The sequence below is a fragment of the Carcharodon carcharias genome, chromosome 10, assembly GCF_017639515.1.
Source record: "Carcharodon carcharias isolate sCarCar2 chromosome 10, sCarCar2.pri, whole genome shotgun sequence".
NCBI lineage: Eukaryota > Metazoa > Chordata > Chondrichthyes > Lamniformes > Lamnidae > Carcharodon > Carcharodon carcharias.
The window spans coordinates 19,909,212-19,924,547 of NC_054476.1; the positions used below are offsets into that span (position 1 = coordinate 19,909,212).

General features: G+C 41.9%; 1 protein-coding gene across 2 annotated transcripts in view; it reads right to left on the bottom strand.

Annotated features, from left to right (window-relative positions):
* nav2a (neuron navigator 2a) overlaps positions 1 to 15,336 on the bottom strand; it is a 315,479-nt gene that overhangs the window by 261,581 nt on the left and 38,562 nt on the right. The window contains exon 1 of one of the 2 annotated variants that reach the window (XM_041197260.1): positions 2,933 to 3,091. The exons of the other annotated variant lie outside the window; for it this stretch is intronic. The gene's annotated coding sequence lies outside the window, so the exon portion shown is untranslated. Of the gene's footprint in view, positions 1 to 2,932; positions 3,092 to 15,336 lie in introns of those variants that run through there. 2 annotated transcript variants of the gene reach the window in all.

Below are 15,336 nucleotides of genomic sequence, written 5' to 3' on the forward strand. Positions count from 1 at the left end.
GAGGTACGGTCTGTACACAAAATGTAGGACAAAACCAACCAGGCCAATTACGCCCCATCAGTCCAGTCTTGACTAGTAAAGTGTTGGAAGGGGTCGTCAACAGTACTTTCAAGTGGCACTTCTTAGCAATAACCTGCATACGGACGCTTAGCTTGTGTTCTGCCAGGGTCACTCAGCTCCTGACCTCTTTATAGGCTTGGTTCAAACATGGACAAAAGCACAGAACTCAGAGGTGTGGTGAGAATGACTACCCTTGACGTCAAAGCAGCATTTGACCAAGTGTAGCATCAGGGAGCCCTCGCAAAACTGGAGTCAATGGGAATCAGAAGGAAAAATCTCCGCTGGCTGGAGTCACACCTAGCAGAGAGGAAGATGGTTGTGGTTGTTAGAGGTCAATCATCTTAGTTCCAGGACATCCTCAGGGTAGTGTCCTCAGCCCAATCATCTTCAGCTGCTTTATCAATGACCTTTCTTCCATCAGAAGGTCAGGAGTAGGGATGTTTGCTGATGATTGCACAATGTTCAGCACCATTCGCAATTTCACAGATACTGAAGCAGTCCATGTCCAAGTGCAGCAAGACCTAGACAATTCCCAGGCTTGGGCTGACAAGTGGCAAGTAACATTCATGCCACAGAAGTGCTAGGCAATGGCCATCTCCAACACGAGAGAATCTAACCATAGCCCCTTGACATTCAATGGCATTACCATCACTGACTCCTCTACTATCAACATCCTGGTTACCATTGACCAGGAATTGAACTGGACTAACCATATAAGCACAGCTCCAATAGCACTCAAGAGTCTTGACATCATCCAGGACAAAGCAGTCCACTTAATTGGCACCCCATCCATAAACATTCACTCCTTCCATCACCGACGCATAGTGGCAGTAGTGTGTACTATCTACAAGATGCAGGAACTCACCAAGGTTCCTTAGGCAGCACTTTCCAAACTCACGGCTGCTACCATCTAGAAGGGCAAAGGCAGCAGATACATGGGAACAACACCACCTAAGCCACTCACCATCTTGACTTGGAACTATATTGCTGTTCCTACACAATTTATGGGTCAAAATCCTGGAACACCCTCCTTAACTGTGGGTATGCCTACGCCACATGGACTGCAGTGGTTCAAGAAGGCAGCTCACCACACCTCATCAAGGACAATTAAGGATGGGCAATAAATGCTGGCCTATCCAGAGCTGCCCATGAATGAATAATAAAAAGTAGAGTTTCACACTACTGAAAGGGCAGCCTAGTATTATAGCAATGTTTAATATTTTCCCATTGATTTTATGTATTCTTTCTAGAAATCTGTTGAGATAGCAGTTCTAAAGTTAGTTTGTTTACTTGTGGAGTTTTATAGGCTATTCAACAGCTTCCAACAATTATAATAGAGCTTGTGAGTTCTGTGAATAATGAGTGAGGGAGGTGAGAGTAAGGGGAGACTTTAAAGTGGCCAGAACATTCAACTGTACATAGGTGAGCCATTGATTGCATCAGAAGCGCTGCATCAAAAGACAAGGTTTTATTTGGGAAATGAGGCAGGACTTTTAACCTGCCTGCTCTGGACTCAGCCTCCCTCCATTTCCACCTCAGACCTAATACCTCCAGGGTATTTAGGGCCCGGCAGTCTTAAGATGGAAGTGGGAACGGAACATGGGATTAGTTCCATCCATCAGATTCCAGCCTCTGACAGGAAAATCTGGCATATATGTCAACTCAGAAAGATGCCCGTGAACAGCCAGGATTGAAAATTAGCTCTGCAGGATCCTCCCACCAATTGTCATTCTTTGTTTCCCAGGGTAAGATTCCACATGGGACAGCAGTTCCCCTCTACCTCACCCAAATGATCCTGCTCAGGAGCCTGCTGTTGGTCAGCTGTTCAACCATGGGTGGGTCGCAGCCAAGCCTGATCCCATGCTTATGTGATGCTCAGAAATGCATTGTCCCATAGCGATTACTGAATCATAATTAGAACCAGGAACCCTGGCTGATTTTTTTATCCCATTTCCCAACCAATGCTCACAGAGGCAAACTATTATGCCGTGTTGCCCTGCCTAAGATTAGTTAATTCAGTGAATTTTGACTATTTCAAGCCTGTACAACTTAGTCCCACCCAAAATGACACATATTGCCCAAGGAGCCAGTTGGGAGAACATACAACATCTATTCTGATATTAAGCTTAACAGGCAGAGGTACAGCACTGACAGCCTGCTGCTGCTGGCAAGATCTTAAAACTAGAATTTAATATGAAACCTGTGCCCAAGGTCAAAAGTAGCTTCTGTGAAGCAGCAAGTATGAAATTGGAGCAGAGGAGAGAATTACACACCACATTTTACGGTGCATTCCCACATTTACTTTTTTCTCTCTCTAGAGTTAATTAACAGTAGTTTGGGCTCCACTGTAATGATATTAACATGAGCAAAGAAGTCTATCTTTGGCAAGTATTGTTGCAAAATAGTGATGCCGCCACACCTGTGATGCGAATCCTTACAAAATATGTGAACTTGGTCTGGTATTCACATCTGTCCAAGAAGCAGGACATACCAGCACTTAAGGGGACATCACACTGTTACTTGTTCAGGCAACTTGTGCAGCCAAATGCTGTACAACAGATTCCCTCAGCCCTGCCATGTGTGGTAACTGCCATAAATATTGATCTTTGCTTCTGTGTAATTGCTAAAATACAAGCCATCACAAAAAAAATACTGTTTTCCTCCTGTAAATTCGATTTCTATGGCAATGAAACAAAACAGTTCTATAAAAAGCATTTGCTAAGCTCGATTGCGTAATTACAGTTAATAACGCTTTTTAAAAAAATATTGTGCAGTTATAAAAGCGTAATTTAGTTGCAATTATCTAAATTATATGCACACTAATATAAACACATTGTTAAACAACGTACATTAATATAAACTGTTTACTTACCTGAAGAGTGTCATCTTTAAATGCATTTCCTTCTAAGAACCATTGGAAGCATGCTCCAAGTGTATAATGAGATCAATTATTTTATACAAGCACATAAAATTCTTACTGTATTCTTCATGTAGCTGTAAATTAATATAAAATGCTGCTGATTGTAGTCAAAGTTTCACAGGTTCCTTACACATTGGTTTCACAGCTTCAGGATGCAGTCTGACGGTTAGACTAACGGCTGCTGGAATAGCCCAGTGAAATCAAAAAGAAACAGCAGCTCACTACGTACGTCTCCTGTACTGTCAAACGCCTATTGGAAAGGATTTGCTTCACTGCCAAGAATCTGGGTGGACATTTATTATAATTCCCGGTTGTTTGATCCAAGCCAGACTTCTCTGATGTTCAAGCTCACACACAACTTTCCCCTTCAACTGTGTGCACATAATTTACTGAATAACAATTACAGACTGGATACCAGCCCAAACTACATGCCGGTTTAATGACATCATTAACTGATGGGGGCAAACACTGAAGATAGCGTCAAGTTTAGCAAATGGTACGGATGTAATACAATACGGCAGTTAGTGGCTGCTGGAGAAATTACACCAGTTGCAACAAAAGTTTATCAGTATACAGGAACCAAAATATTAGGCTGTCATAATCCCATAGGCAATACCTACTGAGGAAATTAGTGGTTACAACTGCGACACAAAAGTAATTTTATACACAAACCCAAACATTATGACGCAATGATCCAATAGGCATTTCTACTGAGGAAATTACAATTGTTATAGCTGGAACAATATAAATACTCCAAGAAACTCATGCACTACATTCCAAGAAAGCAAAGTTATAGCTTAATCAAGGAGCACTAAATGCTGTAATTTCACGTTTTGTTATCAGGGCATTGTCCAGACTCTGAATGGTACCTATGACATCGACCTTAATTTTGATCATTCAAGTTCACAACATGCCTCTTAATCTCGTGCAAATAAACACCAAGGCATTGACATAAGGGATTACTGAAATAACAAACTTATTATGGCCACATAAAGATGTCAGTCTAGCAAAGCCAATAGCTCTGTTTAGCTGTGTATACAACCTTCCACTTATATAATCCTTTTATGGGTCTAGGCTCTCTGCCCAGGTTGGCTATAAGGGGCCATGGGGTTGGGTCTGGGCATAATTTGGCATTGAGTTGGCATGGTGGGGGCATTTTGAAGTTACCTTTCAAAAGGTTCCTGAATCCAGACTATGGCAAAATAGAATTAACTGGGAAAAAAACAACACAGGAGAAAATATGGTTACTGTAAATGCATGAGGGAAGGTCACAGTTGGCTTTAATAAACTGACAGGACCAGATTTTCATGCCTCCGACCATGTCAGAAGGGAGGCAGAGGCATTTTAACCATGGCGGATGGGACCTGATTCCACGATTCCCACCCCCAATTCCCTGGTGTGGAATAAAAGCACAGCTAGCGAGCCCGCACCATGCATTTCTGACTTGGTCGGCTCCGTTGCAACGTTAGATAGGCATCCCCTACCCCCAGAATTTTCACAGAGTTGGGCAAGCTTCTCCAACACCCATTGTTCACGGATCTCAGAGGAGGCATGAACCATGGGCCAGGGTTTTCCAGCCCTTCATGCCGGCGGGGTCTTCCGGTCCCACCGATGTGAATGGAGGCTTCAATGGCTCGCTGGCCCTGCCATGGGGGAACCTGCCACCCCTGGGGGATAGGTGGGGCTGCTGGAAAATTCTGGCCAAAGCCTGGATTCAGGAACCTTTTGAAAGGTAACTTCAAAATGCCCCAACCATGCCAAATCATGCCCATACCCAGCCCCAATAGCCCCTTATAGCCAATCTTGGCAGAGAGCCTAGGCCCTTAAAAGTATATGGGCAGAATCTTTAGGTTGGCGTGCGGGTGCGCGCCCGACCCGATTAGGTGCAAAATTGCACGGGATATCATTGGGCAAGTGTCCTGACATCATCCCGCGCTTGCGTGATATTTCGGTCAGCAGGCACATGTAAAAGTCAGAAGTGCGACCGCCGACAATTAAGAGGCCAATTAGTGCAATTAAAGTTGTGACTGTTTCCGATTTTTCGTGGTTCTTACGGTTGGCGGATGGGCAAATCAGCTGGGCAGACTTTGCACTTTTCATGAAACCTCATCAAAGGGCGGGACAAGGTTTTCGTTATTAAATTTAAAAATAAAAACGTATGGACAGAATTTTCATCATGGATATATTCAGGTGACTGATTGTGATGCATGGAAATCTTTTTCTGGATTTTAAAAGCTTTATTTGTTGGTTTTAAACTCTTCAGCTCCCTGAGGCAGCTCTCTGCCTTCAAGGAGCTTTCTGTCAACGCTCGCCCACACCGACATCAGCGCTCACCCTCCTCCCACCATCCCCACTCCCCGGCAGCGCTGAGTATTTCAGCACGCGCTTCACGCTAAAATCGCGGTCGGGGCCAATCGCAGTCGGCAGTCTGTTCCCCGGCCAATCCCGGACCCATCAATCGCATCCGAACGCTGACCTAAACATCCTGGGTGGAAGGTTGTTTACACAGCTAAACAGAACTGGTGACTTTGCTTGACTGACATCTTTATGTGGTTATAATAAGTTGTTCTCTCAGTAATCTCTTATGTCAATGTCTTGATGTTTATTTGCACAAGATTAAGAGGTGCAGAGTGCTTAAAGCTTCTGTTATTGAGACTTTAATAGTCTGTTTGATTGACGCTTTTAGAGCATTGCAGGAACATCAGATTTTTTTTCAAAGGATTATGAATGGGTCTTCTTTTCTCTAAGCATTTTCACACATGGCATTGTTGCTATAAGATTCATTGGTCCTGTAGATAGTGTATGCTGGGTGAATGGCCATGGAAGTACCATGAATTGACATGGAGGGTATGCAGGTCCATTGGAGTGGGTGAGCAGCATGATTTGGTACTGAGCTGGCTATAAAGGGCTATGGGGGTAAGCGGCAGGCACGGGCTGATATTAGGTTAGCAGGGGGGCATGGAGTTGACATGGGGAGTGGGTGGGGGTTGAGGGGTGAAGGCTAGAGGGCCTAAAATGTAACTCAACAACTGGGATCGAGCCTTCCAGCCTGTGCCTCCAACCTGCTTCCAGGGGTGGCAGGCCCAACTCTATCCCACACCCACATACCCAGTGCCAAAATTGAGTCTGACAGTGCATTTTCTACTGAGGCAGGTCCAATGGGTCAGTAAATTTCCTGACTCAAACTACCCGTGTTGAAATGAAAATCTGGCCCACAATAGCTGATCAAATCAAGTTAATGCTTAAAATTTGTACTAAAATTATAATGAGTTGTGAGCCTGCAGAGCTTCAAATGAACTCATGTTTTCAGAGGGTGGAAGATGGAAGGCCAGCCAGGAGGTCACTGGAAAAGTTGAATCCAGAGGTAACAGGGTGAGGGCTTCAGCAGCAGATAAGCTGAGGCAGAGGGGAAGATGCATAGCATTACAGAGGTATCAGTAGGCGGCCTTGGTGGGGGAGAGGATATGGATGTGGAAACCCAGGTCAGGTCTCAAAAAGGACGTTGATACTGCGAACTGTCTGGCTCAGCCTCAGACAGTGGCCAGGGAGGGGAATGGGATTAGTGGCTGCAGAACAAAGTTTGAAGTGTAAGCCGAAGACAATGGCTGTTTGTGTGATGTTGATTAAGAGATAGTTATTGGTCAGGACACTAACATATGAATTAGGAGCAGGTGTAGGCCATTTGGTCTCATGAGCCTGCTTGTCCGACATTTCCTCCTTAATAACAGATTCCATCATTTTCCCTCTGAAAAATATTAAGCTAATTGGCCTGTAGTTTCCTGCTTTTTGTCTCCCATCTTTCATAACCTGATGGAATTTTCTCAAGCTGATGTGACCTTTCCAGAATCTAGGGAGTTTTGGAAAATTAAAACCGATGCATCTACTATCTCAGCAGCCATTTATTTTATGACCCTAGGATGATGTCCATCGGGCCCTGGTGACTTGTCAGCTTTTGGTTCTAATAATTATCTCAGTACCCTTTACCTGGTGATTGCAATTTCTTTAAGCCCCTCCCTCCCGTTCACCTCTTGATTGCCAAGTATTTCTGGGATTATATTTGTATTTTTTGCAGTGAAGACAGATGCAAAATATCTGTTCAATTCATTTGCTGTTTCCTTATTTTCGATGATTAATTCCTCAGACTCACTCTCTAGAGGACCAACACTCACTTCAATTACTCTTTTCCCTTTTAAATACCTGTAAAAACTCTTCCTATCTGTTTTTATAATTCTAGCTAGCTTTCTCTGATATTCTAATTTCTTCCTCATTGTTTTTTTTAGTCATTCTTTGCTATTTTGTATACTCAGTCTAATCTTCTGACCTGCCACTAACCTTCATAGAATTGTACACATTTTCTTTCAATTTGATACGATCTTTAACTTTCTTAGTTAGCCAGGGATAGTGGGCCCTTCTCCCAGAATCTTTCTTTCTCACTGGAATGTATCTTTGCTGAGTGTTATGAAATATCTCCTTAAGTGTCAGCGATTGCACCTCTGCTGGTCGATCCCTTAGCCTAATTTTCCAGTTCACTTTATCCAGCTGTCTTCATACCCTCATAATTGCCCTTGCTTCAGTTTAAAACACTAGTCTTAGACCCACTCTTCTCTCCACTGGGGAGAAGTCAGCTGCTCTTCTTTGAAATAATGCTATGGAATCTTCTACATCCTCCTCAAGAAGGCAGATGGGGCCTCAGTTTAACACCTCGCCCAATTTCTGATGATGCAGTATTCCCTCAGTACTACATTGGAGTGCCAGCCTTGGTTTTTGTGCTCGTGTCCTGGAACTGCACTTGAATCCGCTGCCTCTGACTAAAGAAAGTAGGCTAATTCATTTACTGTATCAGGAGTGAAGATTTTTGTATAGTGATCAAGAACATACCATCTGAACTGTAACTGGCAAATCACCCAATATTTTCTACAGTCAAAAACATGCTTCTCCTAAAGAGCATTTATAGGAACCAAACTGATTTCTTCAACTGTTTTGCAGAGGCCAACAATTTGTTTTAATCAGTACACTTCCAACTGGCTCCAGCTACATTTTCTGCTTATCTGGCCCACAATATAACAACGTAGCATCTTTATACAAACTTCCCAGATGTTGCAATGAGTCTACACACGAGTTGTTGTGCTAAACCATAAGACGACAATGGTCCAAGGTTCCACCTCTGATTTGTGCTAAGTAAATGTATCTCACCCAGGATGACAGTAAACTAATTCAATTGACTTTAGCCTCTGGTGTTGGTGGGGAATGAGGGGTGGGGGTTGTAGGAGTGATGTCAAAGAGTTGAAAAGCCATCAGACAGGGTTCCCGTCCTGGGCCAGTGGCTCCTGATCTAAGTGCGACTCATCTGCCACTTGTGTAGATTTTTACAAGAAGAATGTTCCAGATGTTCAACAGCTGCCTGAGTCATGGAACTGATCCTCCTCAATAGTAACTTCAAGAGTAGAATGGGAAATAAATCAAAAATTAAGTAAACAAATATCATTATATTTTATGTTGTTGAGTATTTAGGAAAAGCAAAATCAGGATCAATTACAGTATAATTAGAGCTGGATTTTTGTGGAGTTGGGAGAACTCCATGGGCATTTAAAAGTGGAGCTGGGAGCCGGATGGCGGCAGGTGAAGGGGGCGGGGCTTGATTCACACAGACAGGAAACCTGAACTCAGCAGGGCCATTTGAACTTAGTGCTGAGTTCAAACAGACCCCATTTTGGATATTCCAAGGGCCTTAACCACAGTGTGGGAGCCATGAATTTATGGAATAGATGTATATGCTCGTGAAGAATGGACGTGGTCTCTTTGGGTGCAGCAATCTGAAGATTTTTAGATCGTCTCATCTTCAAACTTGGGGAAAAAACAGGATTAAGCTATCAGTGGGAGTTTAAAAATGCCTGCTGGACTGCTTCGATTGACAGGCCATCTGGTGTAGGTTAGCAAAAAACACACGATCACTTGCTCCACAGTCTCAATAGAGTTCTTTGCTGATCATTTTCTAAGAGCTGTAATTCTGCCATTACGAGCGCTTGGCTGAGTTTCAAAAGTTTCAATTATTTCACCGGGGGTTCGGAGTTGACATTTTGATTGACAGTTTAAAGACACAATTAAAGGATTAGGTTTCTTTGATGTGGCTACTGAAAAGAATTATGTTTGCTTTCAATAACAGATTCACTACTTGAGGAGATTTTACTGTTTTGAATGTGTGGTATAGTACAAGATCAAGATTATTTTGCCATATTGCCCTCTCAGCTGCCCTCTCTGTTGGGGAGGTGGAAATAAAGTTTATTCAATAATGGCCACCTGCAGTTGAGCAGGTGTTAGTCTTACTCAGTGCAACATATAACAGAAAGATGGTGACCTGGATAGGATGGAATTTTTTTTGACACTTCCTTTGAGAAATTAAGGATTGAAGAACATTGTGACACACTTCCTTGAAACTTTTAAAGTTGATTTACAGGATGTTTGAGTGAGTTGAAAGATTGTTCCATATGAGCACATCCTATTCAGGAACAGAGGCAGCACAATACCTAATTGGGAACATGCACTGAATACATAGTTGGAGGTACAATGAAGGAATTCAGCCCTAACAATGAAGACAGGTAGAATTACGAGCAAACCAAGGTTCCACATTTGGTTGAAAGTGAATAAAATAGGAGATGAGGATAAAGTAAATGTTTTCCTCACCATGATGGGGCCAGGTGCTTTTGAGGGGGTGTTAAAACTAATTTTCCCATGAGATCCTGATATTATGGAAAATGTTGAAATCAATGAAATTCTGGACTCATATTATGGTATGACTAAGAATGAGATTGCACTGAGAATTGCATTCTGTGAAAGGAAGCAGTTGCCAAGTTAGACTGTTACAGGTTTCATTCTCAAATTAAAGAAACGCTCTCGTCCTGGTGGGTATGGCACGAACTTAGAAATCAACCTCAAGACATGTTTGCAGGAGGCCTAAAGGACAATACAATCCAGGCCAAGGTTTTGAGAAACGGCAATAAACTGGCATGGAAGGAGGCTTGCGATGAGGTCACAGCCATGGAAACAGCAGTAAGAGATAGTTGCAAATTACAAGGGCATTCTTTTCCTGAGCTGGGAGGGGAGGTCCACTGGATTTCAGCAAGGTACAAAGCATGGCAGCCAAGTTCACTGAGAGCACAAAATGGTCCCTGAGCAAGGAGGACCAAGTGATAAAATTAGCCATCAGTACGATACTAAATGTCATAAGTCAGCAGATCATGCTAATGCAGGTATTCTTCTGTGACTTACTGTAAAACTGATTGATTTTTGGCCACTGAGTTACTCTTAATTATTTTACATACCCAAATGACATGCCAGTGTCTGTTAGGGAAATAAGTGAAGAAACTTGCAAGGATGTGGTGCTCAGTAAAGTGTTAAATTATGTCATGAATGGCTGGCCTAAAGAGTGTGATGATGAGAAATTGCAGGCGTATATCACAAAAAGAAATGAAATTAGTATAGATCAAGCCTGTCTCCTAAGGGATTTAAGAGTCATTATTCCATCAAGGTTTAGAGATAGACTGTTAGACGAATGTCATCAAGAGCACACGGGGATAGTCCATTAGAAAGCAGCAGCAAGGAGTTATTTTGGTATCCAAAGGTAGATAGAGATTATTGAAGAGTTGGTGGAAAGTTGTGGTATATCTCAGGATGAGAAATGGTCCAACCAAGGTCCCTTTCATTCCATGGCCAAACACAAGAAAAACATGGGGATGAGTACATGCTGATTTCTTTGTAGTGGAAAGGAAAGAGTACTTTGGGTTGGTCGATAGCTATAGCAAGTGGATAAATGTTGATTCTATGCCCAATACCACAAATGCCAAAACTGCTGAGGTTTTGAGAAGTTTGTTTGAAATTTATGGGTTGCCTGAGGTGTTGGTGTCAGATAATGGTTCACAGTTTGTCAGAAGAGTTTGAAGTATTTCTGTGTAAGAATGGAATCAAACTCATTCTAATACCACCACACCAGTCTAGACTGAATGGTGCTGCAGGATGAAGCATACAGGTTGTGAAGAGGTCTTTGCAGAAGTATTCGCTCACTGACAAACTAGGCAGTGATTCCCATGTTTCACTTTGAGACAGGCTAGACAATTTTCCGTTCTCTTACAGAATAAGCCCACAGACTATAACAGGTTTCTCACCTTACAAGTTAATGTTTAAGCACGTTCCGAGGACAAAGTTTAGTTTGCTTAAGCCTGATGTCAATAGCAAAGTAAAAGAAAAGCATGACAAAGCAAAGATGAGTCATGATATAACAGGCATGAAACTTTGAGGATTTAGTGCCGTGCAGAAGGTCAGAGGTATGTGATTGGGAATTGTTTTGTAGAGATTGGGTTCATTCATATATCTAGCGAAGTTTGGAGAGAGTAGGAGAAACCTCCTATAGTCCAAATTCCTCCTACAGTCCCAAGTGAAAGTCAAAAAGAAACTTAAAGTTTGCTGGTCTTACAGAATCCACCAATAGAGCAAATTGAGTCAGGGCCCTCACATGCTCGGAGGGAAAATTACACCTAATGGGGCCCTTTAAACAGTGGCAGGTCTGCCAAGTGAGGAAATTTCCCAACTCAAGCCACCTGCCTTGGTCGTGAAAATTCGGCCCTTGGAAGTCCCAAAGGGAAATATTAATGTTGTAGTTGCAGCATAAATCCAATTTCATAGCCAGACCTTATCCTGGAACAAAGGGACCGTCTTTAACCCCAGATTTACAATATAAATGGATAGTCTAATTGGAAACTTATAGAGTGATATTCTGTAGCACCGCCAAGTTTGAATATGCAGTGATTATGTTATAGTTGTTTAATTCTTCAATGTGGCCACCATTACCCATCAACTGCATGTAGCAATCAAACCCATGGTGTCCATTAATGCCTAAACATCTTAAAATGACGGAATATTCACTACAAATGGACATACTGTATTCCCCCAGAGACAGGAACATTTTCAATTTTAAGATGGTCTTATCTCTGTGTCAGAAATCCAGTTTTTAAACCCAATTCAACAAATTTCAATCACTACAGTTAAGAATCTAAGAATTTAAGTTAATTTTTATTTATTGCTTACTAATGGAGCCAAAGGAAGCACAAATCACTTCAGATTTACATTGTGGTAAAAAATATTATGCATTTAAGGGGTTAAATAGCAAAGTCTTAAATCTGCACTCCCAAGCAACAAAGCAGCTAAGTCAATGGCTCGTCTCCAAGGGTCAGAAACAAATAACTACTAATCGGGATTGAGGAAACACAATTAACATTTTCACCTAAAGCAATTGAAGTTCACTGAATCTATCTTTTTGCCCTTCACCCCAAAGGCTCAATAGGATGTGGCCTATTACCAAATGAAGGCTATCCTCACAGTTACTTGCGATAGCCTTCAGGGCAGTCAATTTCCCAAATATTATCGGCTACATCAAACAAGCAAATGCTACACAACCTTTTTTTAAATTCTCCACTTCAGTTACAAGGACATCTGGTGACCAATACAAGCTTCCAAGAGATCCCATAAACTTAAACCAATCAACATTCAAAGTTGAACACGCTCATAAATGGGTTTCGACTGAAGCCTCTAGACAGACAGCACTTTGAAAACAAAGATTTCTCTATAATAAATTTAGATAAACTTGCTGCCTCTCAAAAGAGGGTGCATGAAACAAAAGTTAATGGATAAATTGATGATTGCTTCAGCAGTCTGCAACAATCCCAGGCTGTCTTAGCAAATTCCACACTGATACACAGTGGGTCTCAGGCATTGTGCTCTTTTAAGTGAACTAGACAGCTACTGGTCTATCTCTATAGTAAAAGTATCACAAATAAAGAATTCAAAAACAAGAGAGTCTGAAGAAAGAAATGGACTTCATCATCAAAATTTGCTACCTTTGCACAACCAGAAACAACTGCTGACTGTTACATACAGGGATACAGTTTGTGCTGTACTAACCTTTCAAGAAGCAGAAATCTTTGATCTTCTTACTCAAGGGAAAAAAACTGACATCATAAAAGAGAAGCAGGTCGTACTAAATGGTCAAAGTGCAAGGTTTCAGTTGGAAATTTTACAGCTGCAGTTTCTTTCCACTATTCGGTCACCGGGCAACCTGAGTTGACTGAGACCTTCTTTCACTTCAAAACAATGAAAATTAAAGCTCTAATTCCCTTAAAGCTTCCAGTGTTTACTGGGTACTCCACCCTCTGAGTATGCTCACAGTTTGACTCATTATCCTGCAGAGCGCAAATCAATAGGGATGACGATCCACATTTTTTGTAATGAAAGATGTATTGACTTCTCATAGTTAATGCCAAAACAAAAATTGGTGCAGTTAGATTGCACATGAACAAACAATGCTAAAAATTATTCTCTAACTTGTTGATAGAACCTGAGTTGTATCATGCCGAAAATGATGGTCCAAACTTCATTTGCCAAGAAAATGTGGGATGCTACATAGCCCAATAAATGACAGAATATCCCAAAACAATCAATTTCAACTAAATCAATTAGAGCCATGACATTAATGAGTAAGCTGAACAGTGAAAATGGAAGTTTACTCTTGGTTACCAAGAGTATTCCGCAATGTGGCCTAACAAAGCTTTTAAATATATTCAAAGGAAAAAAATACCCCAGTGAATGTTGAGCTGAGGCTCTCAGTACCCCTTCCCCCTGCTGTTCTTTGCTTTCAGTAGGGGGATGGTTAAAACTAAGACCCTTACACAGCAACAATTCATCTCAGCACCTGGTTATTTGAACTGGCAAGAAGTCAATGGGTGGAATTCTTAGATCAACCATTGTGTGCAACTTTAAAGAAAAGGCTGAAGGCTTACTGCAGGAAGCAGAAGATATCTGTCCTCATTGTAAAGCATTGTAAGTAAAACAAACTGATGGTGCCTATTTAAATGGATGGAGTGCAGGGAAAGCAGTATGTAGATTGGAATAATGTGCTTCCATCTCTAGTGGAGATTCCAGTGATAGTAATAATGGCACACCCACCAGGTAAGGCATTCCTGAAACTGCAATGGGGTCAATGGGATTTTGAGTGCTAAGAAATGAAGAAATAGCTGATATTTTATAGAACCTTATCACATTCTCAGGGTTTGTCAAAATTGTTACATAGAATATACTGCACAGAGGCAAGCCTTTCGGCCCAACTAACATATGTTAGCATTTACATTCCACAAGAGTTGCAGTCATTACTTTCAAAATGTAGTCATTGCAGTAAGGTAAACAAATGTGGCAGCCTACTTGCCCAAATCTCCACAAATAACAAATCAGTGAAGGACCAATTATTTTGATGGTGCTTTTTGAGGGAAGAATGTTAGACAGGGTATCAAAAGAATTCACTGTTCTCCTTGACACTCACTGCCATCTAATCCTCCCTAAATTTGTCAATCCATGTGAACTCCCCAGCTCATAGTCACGGTCACCCCCTTGAAGTTGCCATCTCACATGGTGTTGCTAGTCCCAGCCAATCAATTACAGATAAGGCCATTTAAAACACTATTGGGTTCTGCTCTTTCTGCTAAAACTGCTCACTGTTCCAGGATCATCCTCGAATTGCAAAGATAACACCCAGCTTTTTTTCTCTACTGTGAACCATCTTCTTAACCCCCTGTCCACTCCACCCTCACCTCCAACAAAGTGCAAGGAGCTCATGGACTTCTTGGTCACTACAATTGAAACAATCCAATCAGCTGCCTCTGCCACATTCCTCCCTTTCACTAGTCCACCTGGCCAAACATTTTTTAATGCTCTCTCTGTCCTAGCCCTGAACTTATATCTTTCTCTCGTTTCTCCCCTATCTCTCTGCATGCCTTCTCTGAGCACATATAGTTTTCACGACCCACCTCCTGTTTCTTCAATCTATTTGCCACTAAAATGCTGAGCGCCCAACTTCTCCTCCTGGCCCCATGTTAGCCGATATTGTTAATGGTTCTCTTTCTTCAGGTGTTGTCCCTCTCCCCTTTAAATCTGCCAACATCAACTCTTAACTTAAAAAAAACAACTTTTGACCCCATTATCTTTGCAAACTACCGACCCATTTCCAACCTTCATCTCTCCTCAACATACTTGAACATGTTGTCACCTTGCAAATCTGTTCCCATCTTTCCCGGAACTCCATGTTTGAATCTCTACATCAAGTTTCTGGCCCTGCCACAGTATTGAATCTGCTCTTATCAAAGTCACAAATGACAAAGATAAACTTTCCATCTTTGACCTGTCTGTAATTTTTGACATGGTCACCATCCTCCTCAAATGCCTCTACACTGTCATCCAGCTGGGCGAGACTGTTCTCACCCGGTCCTATTCTCATTTATATAATCATAGCCAAGGAATCACTTGCAATGGCTTCTCTT